Source organism: Lytechinus pictus, chromosome 14 (genome assembly GCF_037042905.1).
Source record: "Lytechinus pictus isolate F3 Inbred chromosome 14, Lp3.0, whole genome shotgun sequence".
Taxonomy (NCBI): Eukaryota; Metazoa; Echinodermata; class Echinoidea; order Temnopleuroida; family Toxopneustidae; genus Lytechinus; species Lytechinus pictus.
In genome coordinates, this window is record NC_087258.1 from 20,290,435 (window position 1) to 20,308,594 (window position 18,160).

Consider the following 18,160-nt stretch of genomic DNA (forward strand, 5'->3'; position numbering starts at 1 on the left):
GAATATCACTGAAGCTTCTTGATAAAAAAAAAAGAGGCCCTTAATATGAGCGAAACAATTTTTCTTCCAAAATAAATCACAGAGGTTTCAGCCGTGCTTCGCGAGCAAGGGAAAAGTTCCTCTTCTAGCTTGCATCATCCCTTTCACATTTTGAGCTCGTTTTTCTTCTTAATTGAGTTATATATATTCTAAGATATATCAAACTTAGAACAGGTTAAAGTTTCAGATAAATTTCCAAAAATCAGAGATTCAACGCCATTCGCGGGAAGGAATAGGGTCTATTTTTTATGTATATACCAATTTTCTACTCTGTTTTGCGACTTGAGTTAACGAAATTTAATGTGGATATACTTTTTACACTCAAATCTGATGTGACCAAGATAGGCATAATTGTATCATTTCTTCTCTCTCTCTTTTAAAACGTTTTAAGCTTCCGCGCTTTGCGCGGAAAGAGAAATTATTTCAAATTCTCCAATTTTTTCCCATTTTTTGGAGAGCTCATAATTTCTTTCGAAAACAATTTTTTTTAATCAAAGCAAGTCAATATTCGAGTTGATAAGGGTATACTAGAGACGCCTTCTTTTGATTTGAATTTGATGAGATATCAAAAACTTCGCGCTCCGCGCGGGAAACTCCCCCTCCCTGCACCCTAGGGAGCGCTCTTCGCGCGCTCTGTAAGTGTTGGCACGGTGGCACGCTTCGCGTGCACTTACCGCCCCCTCCAAAATTAAATACTGCATGGCTACGCGGTTGAAGCGCTAGCTAGATCATTTTGTATTTCGACCTGAAAACTCGATTGTAACCATAAAAATGATGGATATAATAACCAAACAATAATTGATGCGATTGCGAAGCGCGAGCTGAAATTTTTTATTTCCGACATTTAGTAAGCACTTTTTGTAACAATACGCATAATGTAACTAAACAATTCAAGCTATGGAGAGCTGAAACTTTTAATTAACTGCCCTGACAAAAAGGGAATCATTAATAGAATACATTTCTCACTAATCAAATATAGAGCGAGTGGAAAGCGCGAGCTGCAAAAAAATTATATTCCGACCTGAAAACTCGATTGTAACCATGCAGAGGGTGGATATTAACCAAACAAATGATGCGGGCGCGAAGCGCGAGCCGATTTTTTTTTCGACCGGAAAACTGGACATAAGCAGTTTTTACATAAACAATATGCGTATATAACAATTAATGCGAGCTGATACTTTTCATTAACCTTACTGGAAATGACATGTTAATCAACTATTTGCAGTGACTCATTAATGTAATACATTTCTCACTAATCAAATAAAGCGAGCGCAAAGCGCGAGCCGATTTTTTTTTATTATTTTTTTTTTTATAGATTTTGGACCTGAAAACTAGACTGGTTAAACATATTTTTATTAAAGAACACAGTAAACAAGCACGAAGCGCGAGCTAATGTTTTCTTCAGATTTAGAACTAAAAACAGAACTTTCGAATCAATGTAACCATGAAGAATGTAGGCATAGAACTAAGCAACTTTTGATGTTTTGATTTGAAAACTCAACATTTTCACACGTTTTTTTTTTATATAAAGAACAAACTCAGATGTGGCATATGCAATTTAACAATATGTGTATCTTAATGCGAGCGCGGAGAGCGAGCGGAAATTTTAGATATCTGAGGGAAGTTTAAGCAAAATTTTCGGCAAAATTATCACTAAATATATCAATCATTCGAGCGCGAAGCGCGAGCTGATTTTTTTTTAGATTAAGACTTTTTCTAATCATTGTCGATAGCCTATACAGGAGGCTACCCACGATAATATGTCAATTTGACATTATTTTACCGACAAAGATAATGGAACTGAAAGACCAAGCAAGAACAAATATGGAGCAGTCTGCTGTTGGAACAGGCCTGCGTGACCCGACAGTTTGTCATTTTCCCCGACAAGCGTTAGTGCAACATCTCAGACCCCGCATCTTTAAGCAACCGACACACAAGTTAACCTAATCAAAACTTTGTCTACCCCATTCTCTCCTCTCTCTCTCTCTCTCTCTCTGTTTTTCTCCTTCCTTTTGTTTTCCTCTTTGTCCCTTTCTTTCTTTCTTACTTTCTTTCTTCCGTCCTTCCTTTATTTCTTTTTCTCTTTCTTTTCTTTCCTTTTTTCTTTTCTCTTTCTCCCTTCTTTTTTTCTTTTCGCCTTTTTTTTCATTTTTCCCGACAGCGGCGCTGATTTACCGACGATATCCAAATTAGTGTGCGAGTGTGTGTGTGTGTGTGGGGGGGGGGGGGGTTTGTCGTATCCCCCCCCCCCCCCCGGTAGGGCCATGCAATAGTTTCCTGCAGGACCTATTAGGCATTAAGGGTCCTGAACCATGCAACCTATCAGAATAGCCCCCTCTATCAATTTAACCCCGATTGTTTGAAAACAAATTGGCGTTGTGGCGTAGGCCTATACGCCTGTAAGCTACAGTGGGAAGCCTTAAGAACTGATGCTGAAGAGGTTCGAGGTTCGAGCCCTGGTCACGTCTTCCGGATAGTGATGTTAAAGAACGGTCCCAGACGTAAATAGTCATATCTGATTGATATTGAAATTTGCATTATAGTAGAGGAGACATAATTCGTTTTATAAACAAGCACAATTAACTAATTTCAATGCAATGGCCAGCTATCGGAAGCCAAAGGTTTAAAATGAATAGAAGCCAGACGAAATGGGTTACATGAACCCTCCCCCCCCAAAAAAAAAAAAAAACGAGAGCAAAAATACAAGGGTCACTAATTTAAACGCGATGTCACTCCTATTCAGAGGGGCCACACACTAAAAGCATTTTTGCTTTTTTTGTGGATCCCTCCATTTTCTCAGATTTGTATAATGTTTCTGATAACTTTGCTTATAATACTTGAAAATAATACTTTAAAAAAAAATACTTATAATACTTAAAAATATATATATATATGTCGTATTCACCACAATTTATATTGCTTGTATAATAAGTGTCATTTGCAAATATCACTGTAATAATATACGACCACTTTACTTTGTTATGTTGAAAATGAAATAAAACAAATTGAATTTAAATATAAACAAAGAAAGAGAGGGGGCAATATGAAGTGTGAGAATGCTGGTGCGGGTGTAGGTGATAATTTTATAATAATGAAAGGTACCTCTCTTAAACGAAGTTTTGAGGGATAAAAGGGATGGAAGCTTGTTTAATATTTTTAGGGTAAATTTCCATACATCTGGACCGTAATGTCATATTGTTTTGTGAGTAATAATTAATTTTCGATTTGTTAAATGAAAGTCAGATTAATCTCGAATAGTGAATGAATGTGTCAATTGTAAACAAAAATAAATATTTCTATATACTATATATTATTGTTGTAATGTTATAGTCATACAGATAATGGTAATATGTATGAGAATGAGAATAGAAGTTTTGCCTTCCTTACATCACATGATGACATAACCTTATAAATGCCTCTCCACGTTTTGACATTATCAAAGATATTGATGCTGCATTGCGATGTGCATGACATTTCTTTCTATAAGCTGGATTATTTGCGATATAATTAACATCGTGAATATGAGAATATTTGACGTTTCATTACATGTGAAAATTATATGAATTTGTATTAGCAATGAAAGTCAATGCAACAGTGAAGTTACTTGACATTTAGTAATACCCCCTTTAAACTCAGGAGATTTCATCAAAGTGTGATTCACAGCCCTAACCCTTTTCCTCTTGTTCCTTCCTCGGGAACTGTGATTCATGCTTAAACCCCCCCCCCCCTTCCATCTCTCTCTCACCCCTCACCCCCTACGACCCCTTGCCAGACGTTCGACGTGTCAGAATGGAGTAGCGTGTAATACACTGTATGTAATAACTCTATGTTATGCAAGGCTCGCTGGGAGAACAGTTCCATAAGAGTTGAATTATTAAGTGGCTACCCTGGATAAATAAACATTGTTATCATTATCATTATTATTATTATTGTTGTTGTTACTATTATTATAAATATCATTGTTATTTTCATCATCATCATCATCATAATTATTATCATTATTGTTATTATTATTATTATCACAATTATTATTAGTAGTATTATCATCATTATAACTCACAAACAAACATTCCGAGTTCTCTTTTTTCATGACTGACTTTTATCTGTTCGTCTTTCACATTACACCCCACCCTCCCTTTAATCTAAATATCAAATCATACATTACATAGGTATATGTTCATTTTCCCTTATAAATATTATCATCCTCAACATCATCATCATTATCATCATCATCTTCCTCCTCCTCCTCATATCATCCTCATCATCATCCTCCTCCTCCTCATCATCATTATCATCATTTATCGCCATCATTTATTATCATCATCATCATCATCATCTCATCATCATCGTTATCATAATCACCATCGTTATCATCATCATCTTTGTATTTATATCTTCATTATTCTCCCCCATTACAATGTGTTTTTTTTTCTCTTCTCGTCAAAGCTTATCCTAAAGCCGGGGCATCCGCCTTCTTATTGTATCGGGGATTCAAAACAGGAAAAGGGGGAAATTCTAATTATGCGATGAATAGAATATTGCTCATAGCTTTCACGCACTAAGCGTATTACGAATTATGACAGCGAAAAGGGTAATTGTCCATGATGCGCATGCACAGAGCAATGTGATTAATTATGAAGAGTTAGGCGCCTATCCCACCCCACCCCTCCTTTCCATCGACCCGACGCTTAAGGAATATATATATAAGGAAGTACGCGGGAAGGTACACTCTTAAAATTTTGGGAACAATTGGTTAAAAATATCAAACTCTAGGTAGTTTTGACCTCATGTTAGTTTCTCCATTAAGACAGGGTCACATATCTTCAAGCCTGGGCCCCGTAACATAAGGCTTTGCCATTGATTGCGGGGCTCATTTTTACGATTGATCATACTCAATATTCAATGCAATCAGTCATTGAAATCAGCCCATGATCAATCACTATGCTTTATGTTCACGGCCCCTGATGTAAGTTTCTCCATTAAGACAGGGTCACATATCTTCAAGCCTGGGACCCATAACATAAAGCTTTGCCATTGATTGTGGGTCTCATTTTTATGATTGATCATACACAATATTAAATGCAATCAGTCATTGAAATCAGCCCATGATCAATCACTATGCTTTATGTTCACGGCCCCTGATGTAAGTTTCTCCATTAAGACAGGGTCACATATCTTCAAGCATGGGACCCATAACATGACGCTTTGCCATTGATTGTGGGTCTCATTTTTATGATTGATCATACACAATATTAAATGCAATCAGTCATTGAAATCAGCCCATGATCAATCACTATGCTTTATGTTCACGGCCCCTGATGTAAGTTTCTCCATTAAGACAGGGTCACAAATCTTCAAGCCTGGGACCCATAACATGAAGCTTTGCCATTGATTGTGGGTCTCATTTTTATGATTGATCATACACAATATTAAATGCAATCAGTCATTGATTGTGGGTCTCATTTTTATCAGTCATTGAAATCAGCCCATGATCAATCTCTATGCTTTATGTTCACGGCCCCTGATGTAAGTTTCTCCATTAAGACAGGGTCACATATCTTCAAGCCTGGGACCTATACCATGCAGCCTTGCCATTGATTGTGGGGGCTCATTTTTACGATTTATCATACACAATATTCAATGCAATCAGTCATTGAAATCAGCCCATGATCAATCACTATGCTTTATGTTCACGGCCCCTGATGTAAGTTTCTCCATTAAGACAGGGTGACATATCTTCAAGCCTGGGACCCATAACATGAAGCTTTGCCATTGATTGTGGGTCTCATTTTTATGATTGATCATACACAATATTCAATGCAATCAGTCATTGAAATCAGCGTATGGTCAAACACTATGCTTTATGTTAACGGCCCTTGATGTAAGTTTCTCCATTAAAACAGGGTCACAAATCTTCAAGCCTGGGACCCATAACATGAAGCTTTGCCATTGATTGTGGGGCTAATTTTTATGATCGATCATACACAATATTAAATGCAATCAGTCATTGAAATCAGTCCATGATCAATCACTATGCTTTATGTTCACGGCCCCTGATGTAAGTTTCTCCATTAAGACAGGGTGACATATCTTCAAGCCTGGGACCCATAACATGAAGCTTTGCCATTGATTGTGGGTCTCATTTTTATGATTGATCATACACAATATTCAATGCAATCAGTCATTGAAATCAGCGTATGGTCAAACACTATGCTTTATGTTCACGGCCCCTGATGTAAGTTTCTCCATTAAAACAGGGTCACAAATCTTCAAGCCTGGGACCCATAACATGAAGCTTTGCCATTGATGGTGGGGCTAATTTTTATGATCGATCATACACAATATTCAATGCAATCAGTCATTGAAATCAGCCCATGATCAATCTCTAAGCTTAAATGGTACCTGATGTAAGTTTCTCCATTAAGACAGGGTCACATATCTTCAAGCCTGGGACCCATAACATGAAGCTTTGCCATTGATTGTGGGGCTAATTCTACGATTGATCATAAACAATAGTCAATGCAATCAATAGGAGAAATCAGATCCACGATCATTCTCTATGCTTTATGTTAACGGCCCCTGATGTAAGTTTCTCCATTAAGACAGGGTAGTGTATCTTCAAGCCTGGGACCCATAACATGAAGCTTTGCCATTGAAAGTGGTGTTGATATTTTTACAATTGATCATACACAATATTCGATGCAATCGGTCATTGAAATCAGCCCATGATCAATCTTTTTTGCTTAAACGGTACCTGATGTAAGTTTCTCCATTAAGACAGGGTCACATATCTTCAAGCCTGGGACCCATAACATGAAGCTTTGCAATTGAAAGTGGGGCTAATTCTACGATTGATCATAAACAATAGTCAATGCAATCAACAGGTGAAATCAGCTCCATGATCAATCACTATGCTTTATGTTCACGGCCCCTGATGTAAGTTTCTCCATTAAGACAGGGTGACATACATGTATCTTCAAGCCTGGGACCCATAACATGACGCTTTGCCATTGATTGTGGGTCTCATTTTTATGATCGATCATACACAATATTAAATGCAATCAGTCATTGAAATCAGCCCATGATCAATCACTATGCTTTATGTTCACGGCCCCTGATGTAAGTTTCTCCATTAAGACAGGGTGACATATCTTCAAGCCTGGGACCCATAACATGAAGCTTTGCCATTGAAAGTGGGGCTAATTCTACGATTGATCATAAACAATAGTCAATGCAATCAATAGGAGAAATCAGATCCACGATCATTCTCTATGCTTTATGTTAACGGCCCCTGATGTAAGTTTCTCCATTAAGACAGGGTAGCGTATCTTCAAGCCTGGGACCCATAACATGAAGCTTTGCCATTGATTGTGGGGCTCATTTTACGATTGATCATACACAATAGTCAATGCAATCAATAGGAGAAATCAGATCCACGATCATTCTCTATGCTTTATGTTAACGGCCCCTGATGTAAGTTTCTCCATTAAGACAGGGTAGCGTATCTTCAAGCCTGGGACCCATAACATGAAGCTTTGCCATTGATTGTGGGTCTCATTTTACGATCGATCATACACAATAGTCAATGCAATCAATTATTGAAATCAGACCACGATCAATCTCTAAGCATAAACGGTCGTGATGTAAGTTTCTCCATTAAGACAGGGTCGCGTATCTTCAAGCCTGGGACCCATAACATGAAGCTTTGCAATTGAAAGTGGGGCTAATTCTACGATTGATCATAAACAATAGTCAATGCAATCAACAGGTGAAATCAGCTCCATGATCAATCACTATGCTTTATGTTCACGGCCCCTGATGTAAGTTTCTCCATTAAGACAGGGTCACATATCTTCAAGCCCGGGACCCATAACATGAAGCTTTGCCATTGATTGTGGGTCTCATTTTTATGATTGATCATACACAATATTAAATGCAATCAGTCATTGAAATCAGCCCATGATCAATCACTATGCTTTATGTTCACGGCCCCTGATGTAAGTTTCTCCATTAAGACATGGTCACATATCTTCAAGCCTGGGACCCATAACATGAAGCTTTGCCATTGATTGTGGGGCTAATTCTACGATTGATCATAAACAATAGTCAATGCAATCAATAGGAGAAATCAGATCCACGATCATTCTCTATGCTTTATGTTAACGGCCCCTGATGTAAGTTTCTCCATTAAGACAGGGTAGCGTATCTTCAAGCCTGGGACCCATAACATGAAGCTTTGCCATTGATTGTGGGTCTCATTTTACGATTGATCATACACAATAGTCAATGCAATCAATCATTGAAATCAGACCACGATCAATCTCTAAGCTTAAACGGTCTCTGATGTAAGTTTCTCCATTAAGACAGGGTCACATATCTTCAAGCCTGGGACCCATAACATGAAGCTTTGCCATTGAAAGTGGGGTTGATTTTTACGATTGATCATAAACAATAGTCAATGCAATCAATCATTGAAATCAGCCCATGATCAATCTCTAAGCTTAAACGGTTTCTGATGTAAGTTTCTCCATTAAGACAGGGTCACATATCTTCAAGCCTGGGACCCAAAACATGAAGCTTTGCCATTGAAAGTGGGGTTGATTACTGAGATTGATCATACACAATATTCAATGCAATCAATAGGAGAAATCAGTTCCACGATCAATTACTAAGCTCTATGTTACCCGGCCCAGAAAACAAAAAAAGTCATTGCACTTGGGATGTCCTGATTTAACCGCAGACTAAATTGGTGTGACGTCATGAAAATAATAGTGTCTGCTTTATAAATCCCTTGAAAATTCCAAGCCATGAAAAGAAAAGTTTTTACTTCGTTTTGCTAAAACGCACAAAAGCAGACTCCATGAATCTATATCTAGAAAACTGGTCCCATTTTTATTCATAAGCTTTCCTATTCTTACAAATTTTAAACAAAATGTCCGTAATTCCAAAGTGAGTTAATTGATTGTTCTATTTCTTGTGTCAATTGTGAATGATTGTAGGGCTCCTTTGTAAAGGAGGCATATGTAGGCATCTCACTTGATAGGGGCTACCCAGTTTTTTTTTATAAAGAAAAACATAAATAAATAAATTTAAAAAGAAATAAGAAAATAAACGACAAATAAAATAAATGAATAAATAAATTGATAAATATATAAATGAATAAATAAATAGATAAATATATAAATGAATAAATAAATAGAATAAAAAAGAGATGAACAACACTTGACATTCTTGAGATTCAAAGAATTTTAAAATAATGCCTATTATTCATCTGGATGGCCAATTTGATTATTCATAGAGGTTTCAATATATTTCTTCCAGGTGACACAACATTTACTTCTGCGACATTTCCTCCGGTCTTAATATCTCGTAGGGCATGGGGTTAGAGTTAGTATTGTAATAGAGGTTTTTTGTTAGAATTATGTAAAGATAAGGATTAGGGTTTGTTAAATGATGGAGGTTAAATTTTACGTTTGGCTTAGCGTGTGGATTTTCCATCGGAGCAATTGTCGCCGGAGCAAATTTCGTGGAACCTTCTACCCTGCCTGTTAGTGAAAAAAAAAAATGCAGTCACATTGATATCTTTTGCAAAACTATGCAGACGTTTTCTGGAACGTTGAGAATCTATTGAAAATGCTCGTCAAATCACAATGAAAATCTTAGAGGTCATTGTCGAGAACTGGTGAACCGGGAGAGCAGATCGTCCTAATATTCGGAGCTGACGAAAAATCGCAAATGTATGTTGTTTGTCCAGTGTCCAGGGCGACACTGCTGTTTTGATTCACCGATTTTCGACAATGGCTTCTTTGTTATACAAGGCTTTTGACAATAGATTCTTAACGTTCCAAAAAGCGTCTGCGTAGTGGTTTTGAAAATTCCCTTCGATGTAGTGATTACTTGTATGACTGATAACTGTTCATGCAATGACAGTGCTACAAGTGGACCTGTATAGTAAGTAACGAGTTGACGAATAATCATGCTGACCACGAGTTTAAATCACAAGCCAAGTTAACCTTAAAATAAAGGATATTGTCGGTGATTTCAAGGGCGTCGCCAGGGTGTTCGATCGAACACCCTAAAATTTTCAAAACCATAAAAACTTAGAGGAACAGAAGGAGAGAAATGAAGACAAAACGAGAGAATAGAACAGGAGGTTAAAATCCCTGGGGGGGGGGTCCTTGTTAACAAACCAGCACCACCCCCCCCTTAAAAATCGTTCCCAGGCCCCTGTCTAAATGGCGAGACAACGTGCCTAAGTGACGATTGCAGACGAATTCGTGCGTAGCCAGGAGCATCGCTAGGCCTTTTCCAGTGGGGGAGGGGGGGTGGAGGAGACCTTGATTATCGACAAATATCGGTAATTAATTGCATACTTTATATATTTAGGCTTAAAATTGAATATTCTGGACAGTTTTTGTAATCATGAACAAGTTTTTACAGTCATGAATATGATGGTTTCATTCAATTTATGCGAGCGCCAAGCGCGAGCTGATTTTGTATATTTAAATCCAGTTATTATAAAACAGGACATTCAAAGCAATATAACCATCATATACCTAAAGTAGCACGAGCCGAATTTTTTAAATATATTGCAGTCACTCATAGAATAGAATGGATGCGCAACAAAAATTTAAAAAAATGATAAAAGTAAACAATCAATGACTCGAGTACTGACTTGAATTATATAATGTATCACAAATACATACAAACATATAATGAAAAACCTAAAAACAAAAACATAATTAACTGACTCTTTGCTATACTGGCACCAATGCATGCATTAAAACGATATAGAGAGTGGCCTGATTTGCTTTTTTGAACATTTTGCAAACCCTCTCTGACAGAGAGTACATACACACACGCACTGCCATCCCTCACACACACACACACACCCACACACACACTACTCTCCTTCACAGACACACCTCACACACCCGCACCCTCGCACCCCTACACACTCAAACATAATGTTTCGCAAGCTGAGATTAATAATGAAAATATATCCATGCCATGGTCACTCACAAGAAACGTTTTGCCTCCTCACTCTCACAAGCAAGCACCTACTGGGGGTGCTGCATGTCTTTTTCTCCATTGGCAGCACCCCTGGAATTCTCGTAGGCGTGGGAAATTGATAAATGTAACACAAAAATGTCCCCCCCCCTTATTTTCTTGGCTTGGCAAAAAATCGGAACCAAAATTTTTAGTGACATTTTTTTTGCTTGCTTGTCAAATTTACATCAGCATCCCCAGTTAAAATATCGTTCCCAAGGCCCTACCCAACCCCCATAGGGAGGGCACAACCTCGCCATAGGCACCATCAGCTCATGATAGATTCTGATCTCAAGAACCAGTGACTAAATAGATATTTCTTTATTCGGATCGAATATTTTCACAGAATAATAATAATGCTAGTCCAGGGGCCTGCTGCAGAAAGAGTTTAAAAACAACTAAAATCAATCGCAGGTCACTCACCGTGCATCCCATTGGTTTAAAGTCAAGTTTTTATTGGTGACGTTTAATTGCAAGTCTTTCTGCAAAGGGTCCCAGATACCGAAGAGGTCACGTGCCTCGACTTTTCCAGTAATTAACAGTGATTTTATCTCTGATCTTGTGAACCTGTTTAAATATGTGTGAATAAACAAATAAATAAATTTTCCACCAATGAGGAGGAAGGAGCGAGGTTGGTGTGTGAGGTGAGGGTCATGCCCGTGTCGTCTGCCCATTTTCTTCTCAGTGTTTCTCACTGGCTTAATTTACTTTAACAATCTTTCCATTTTCACGTTTGTTTTAATGTTTTTGTTTTTTTTTCGATGGGAGGCCTGGGGGGGTGGGTAGCATTTCCTTGCTATCCCTGCCTGTAGACAGGCTACCCTTCTGCACTCTAGTGCTTGAAGAATCAATCGGTGTCATGAGAATCATACCACCTCAGGTTTAATATGCACCATAGAGTTTGAATGTGACACTAAATAGGCTGGCCTAGTGTTAAAATATCAAATAGAGAGTGTTATTATATGCCAGTGGTGTTGACCTAACACCGTACAGCTTTTCCCACGAAAACATGTTAATGGTACTCTAGAGTCTAGATGGGTATAATATCAGGATTACTGTTACAATATTATATTGTTTATATATTCTTTACTCCCGTAAACTACAATTCATTTTCTACAACTGGATTAAGTTTTATGTGATATGATTTAATCGTAACAAAGATATGAGCATTTGTTCATTACACATCAGGAAACATCTCCATCCAAGTTTTGTATTAAGTAGTATGTGTGTCAGGTTCAGCCAACAAGATTGTTATCTACTTACGCAAATTATATTTGTTCACGTTCAGCCATGAGCGTAAGTCTGCAAGGATATACTTTTTTAGGATTTGGAGATGACATATTCATTCATCTCCTCTGATTATTTGATGAGATCAAGATGCCATCATGGATTAAAAATATTTACTTTAATCCATTTCCTTGTATTTGTCCTTTAGTTGGCCTATCAATCAATCAATCAATCAATCAATTTCATGTTTCATTAATCACTTTTATTTAATTATATCATGCCAATCTTCTCAAACCTTCAATATCCTTTAAATTTAAAGGTCAAGTCCACCCCAGGAAATTGCTGACTTGAATAAATAGAGAAAAATCAAACTAGCAAAACGCTGAAAATCTCATCAAAATCGGATTTAAAATAAGAAAGTTATGACATTTAAAAGTTTCGCTTATTTTTCACAAAACAGTGATATGCACAACTCGGTGATGTGCAAATGAGAGAGTCGCTGATGTCCATCACTCACTATTTCTTTTGTTTTTATTGTTTGAATTATACAATATTTCATTTTTTATAGATTTGACAATAAGGACCAATTTGACTGAACCATACAATATTAAACAATGATAATTCCACATGTTCAGGGAGGAATTAATCGTTGTATCACTTGACAATGAGGAGAAAATTAGAATATTTCATATTTCGTATAATAAAATACAAAAGAAACAGTGAGTGGATGACGTCATAGTCTCCTCATTTCCATACCAGCCAGGATGTGCATATAACTGTTTTGTGAAATTAAGCGAAACTTTTAAATGTCATAACTTTCTTATTTTACCTCCAATTTTGATGAAATTTTCAGTGTTATGCTTGTTGGATTTTTCTCTTTTTATTCAAACCAACTTTTTGTTGGGATGGAGTTGTCCTTCAAGTAACGTCCCGCAAGTTGAGAGCCGAAAAGCTAAAAAGGGAATTTAAAAAAAGAGTGAATGAAGACGTGATTGGACTGCGTATCTATAATATTCAACGCAATAACGAAACTTGGATTGAAAAACCGGCGGTGCAGTTTTAACATTACAGTTTTTGAAAAGAGCACACAAACAAATAAACAAACAAAGTCCTAGATTATTGTGAAATATACAATTCAGTTCAATCGGTCAGTTAAATGCACAAAAAATTCAAAAGTTCATAGCGAAATATTATATTATCATTGTTTTCTGAGCTTACAATCATAGCAAAGGGTCGTTGTAATTGTTCATTTTCCCTAGATTGAGGATTGCGATTAAGTAAATGCAGTAAACAAGGTAGAGCAAGGTATAGATGGTATTCCAACGAGTAGAATCCAAGAAGCAATTCGGTAGAGATTAGCTAATCTCTTGTCACAGGCACACCGGTCTCATTTTAGAGCATTATCGAGTAATGTATACTGACAATATCCATGGTATTTTTATAAAAAGTTAAAATTTTCCATAAAAATTAAAGATGGCCGTCATAATTGCAAATTTTGAATGGTCATCGGCAATGAAAACGTATTAATTCATTCACCAAACACTTTAGGTAATATATTTGAATGGCTAAATTTTTTGTGCAATGATACACTGGAAACATATTTCCCACTTAACTATTTCGGAACCGTCTGTAAAAAATGTAAAAAATTATTATATTCCACTTTGTCTGTTTATACTTATATGAACTTCTCTCTTGCAGTGAGTTGAATATTTTACTTACTCGACTAGGCCAATTTCCCCTTTTTATATAAGTTTATAAGAAATTTCGGCACGCGCTTCGCACGCGATTTAATAGTGAAAAATATTCATTAACACGCACATCCTGTTCGCGATTACAAAAGGTATTTAAAATTTCCCATTTACAGGAATGAATATATATTGAAAGATCGCACTCTCATTAGACCAATTAATTAATTAGATTCCTTTTTCATGAATTCCTACGAATAATCCTATATCGTAATATCAAATAATTTCAGATAGCATGCACTTCGAGCTCGCATCATTAAAAAGTGTGGTCTATTTCCTGTTAAATTTTCCCCTTTTCACATCGCAATATCAAAATTTCTCAGTTCGCGCTCGCAGAATTTATCTAGGAAGATATTTATCCTTTATCATGATTACGGAGGGAAATGTTGATAAAGTTTGTTTTCCGCCCCTCCCTATTCATGCTATTGGCGATTGTGTGAAAACATCAAATACTTTTGATTTCATGTAACAGAAAAAGGAAGGCGGGAACATGACATCATGCGCCCACCTATATATTATGACGTCTTACGTATAACTGTTTTCACAATGCTAAATAAAAAATTCAATAACTTTTTCATTATCAGATTATGCGATTTCTTATGACACTGTGTTTTGCAAAGTGAAATTTCATTTTCTTACTTTATTCACATAGATTTAACCATTTTTAGCCCGGAGTACCCCTTAAATATATATATATGATCGGTGTCAAGTGTTTAGAGCATTGGTAATGGTTAAACGGCATTTTAAAATAAATATATAACCTGGGAGGGCGACATGGCCCTGGGAAGCCGGATTGCATGTTAGGGGTGAGCACTGTTTGTATTATTGTCCATAGGCAGCACGGGCAGCACCACCTGGAATTGTGGTAGATGTGAATAAATGGATAAAAATTAAACAAAAAAATGATCTTATTTTTTCTTTGAAACCCATTTGTTTAACGTGTCAAATTTCTCAGGAGCAAAATTACCTTCATTTTACAGTGCACCATTTTTATTGATATATATATATATTTTTTTTTTTTTTTGCTTGTCAAATTTACATCAGCACCCCAGTCAAAAACCGTTCGCAGGGCCCTGCAAAGGAGAAACAGTGGTTGGGAGAGAAGATCTGAGATTTCGAGATGTTGGAACTTTACTGGAAATGAGATATGAACCCATTGTAGGTGCAGGCATCCTCAGTGTAAAATTATGAGCAGATTGTTCAATTTGGGAATGCAATATAAATCACATTTTTACATAGTCAATATCGACTGTGAACACACTGGACATGTCACGCCTCCCCTCACACACACACTCACATACTATCACAAACACACCCACACACATCACAAAAGATCACTTTCCCAACAACTTGAGATAAATGTTTCTTCTCGTGTTGGAGGGGAGGGGTATGAACTCTCCAAAGTGCCTGCGTCGACCAAATAAACCATTGGAAATAGCCTCGTTTCAGACATCCAGGCGTTGTCAACCTCTTTTGCAAAAGGATGCTCCGGGGTGAAAACATATATATCTTCATAAATAGAGTAAAATTCACAGAGCAAAATGCTGAAATTTGTTATTGACTTTGAAAGTTTAGCAATATATCACAGTTCTATGCGCATAATCATGAATATGTCTCCATTGTAATACAATCATGACAATAGGTTGCAGCAATGAATATCTAATGCACTGCATAAATTGTCAATCCATTTTTTTTTGGGGGGGGGGTTCTTGAAGGAAAAAAAATGAATAAGTCTAATTCAATATGATAAAATACAAAAGAACAAGTGGGGATATGACATCATCAGTTTGCTCATTCAATATTCATGAAGGCATGCCTCGAACTGTTTTCACCCCGGAATAATGCAAATCTCTTTAAATGCCATAACTTTGTTATTCCTTATCCGATTTTGATCAAATTTTCAGTGTTTTGTTATCTTTACCTGCTCAAAACATAATTTTCAGCCTGGAGCACCCCTTTAAGTCAATATATTTCATTTTTGCCCCCCACCCATTGGCTTGAACGGAAATTTAAACTCTGAGAAGAAGTAAGCTTGTGTGAAAATAGAAAATTATATCAAAGAAACAACGTCCACAGTTAAAGTGAAATCCATGTCATTTTCACCAAACTTTGCACATAGATACTTTAGAACCTTAATATTCGAAATATGCAAAAATTAACATAGGTCCATGTGCTTGATTTTTTGCTATAGAGCTTCAAAGTTCACCCAAATTGATGTTCTTAAAAATTGCGCATTCAAAAGAATTTGGCATTTTTAGACCACCCAAGATTACTACAATGAGTTTAAACCTCTATTACTCAGTCAAAATACATGAAAAAGTCATCAAATTTCGCAAGAGAGTTAATAATTGTATCGTTAGAATGGAGAATCTATTTATAGTGCTATTTGTTTGCAATTTTAAGTTTAACAGCACTGCCATTTCTTAAAAATTGCATAAAAGATAACAAAATCCCAATCTAAAAAATTTGAAATTTCAGTTACATACTACAAACGTACAATAAATGTTGCACTTTATTCAAAATCCATGTCATTTTCACCAAAATTTGCAGAGTTGTAGAAGAAGGTATACCTAAGCAGTACAAACATTAAAAAATAGGGGTTCATGTGCTTGTTTTTAAACTATCAGCATTTTTATTAGAGCAAATGTGCTTTTTAAAACACCAAAAATGCGCCGAATGCTTTGTATCTATGTGATTCTTGGCAGCACTGCAGAGTAAAGTATTTTGAAATTGTAGAGAATGTTTTTTTTTAATGGTCCATGGAATAATTCCACTTTATAGCTTCATGAAATAACACATCGGATCTGCAGTTAAAGTGCAGAAGATGAGAAAAATCAGCTCATACCCGCAGCTAATTAATCACCTGTTCATCCATTGTGACGTCAGCGCGCAGAGTGTAAACTATGCGCAGATCATAATGCGCACAAACATAACTGTGGAACGTCCTTAATGAAAATTCGACAAAATTTGATAACAAAAATTTATTAGTATTTGCAATGTTCAGATCATTAACCCTCCCATTGGTAATATGACCAACATTTGCGATGTCACACTCGTAACTCATCCTTCTTTCGGAGATCAATCCTATGGAGGCAGTAGTATAAATCCAACAGATCACCCAGGCTGTAAGCTGAACATTTATTTATTTATTTCAGTTTTATTTACGCAGGGTAGCCCTTTCAGTTATAGAACTGATTTACAAAGAGACCCTGCAACGATAAAAAGAACATATACATATTTTACAATGGACATATGAATAAGATTAAATCATACAATAAACATAACATTAGGAAACGTATACATGTAAATTAAAAAACAAATAACATTAGGAAGCGTATACATATAAATAAAATAAAAAAAATCCAAGTGGGGTCTAAAACTAAGGCTTCAGCTGAAAGAATTTACATTTAGTTTTGAATGCTTGAAGGGATGTCGAATTTCTAAGATTAGAGGGAAGCTTATTCCAGAGGAACGGACCATAATATTGAAAGGACTTTTTCATGATTTCAGTTTAGGTTTGGGAATAAGGAGAACATGTCGATTACCATTAGAGACAACTTGGACAATGTAAAGTGGTGGATATGTAGGCTCTGAACCTGAAGCAGCAATTCTCATTCGACGCATTTTGTTCTTGAATTTTCATTGATCTTATTCTCTAATTTTTTTTCTTCTGTTTTCATAGTTTAACTTGTTCCAAAGGTTCCATTCTCCTTTAACCAGTGTTTCCCCCGTTATGAGGTGATTCATTTGGCGGTATAAGCAATAAATTAATAGCCGGCTGACAGGAAGGTATGCTAACAAGTGCAATGGATTGATGGCAGTTAACGGAACCGTCTATCAGTACATGAATGCCATTTCGACTTATGTTTACAAAAGAAAATAGTCTTCTTATCTTTGGTCAAAACAATAATAATGGTAATTATTTATCGAAATCTAAAAACAAGCAGTTACATACTGCATTATTGAACTACACGCCGCTGTTTACTAAAATTGTTTAACAAGTGTTTAAAATCTTCAACAACAAAGCTTATTTTATATCCAATCTTTAAAGGTTAAGTCCATCCCCAGAAAAGGGTTGATTAGAATCAATAGAGAAAAAT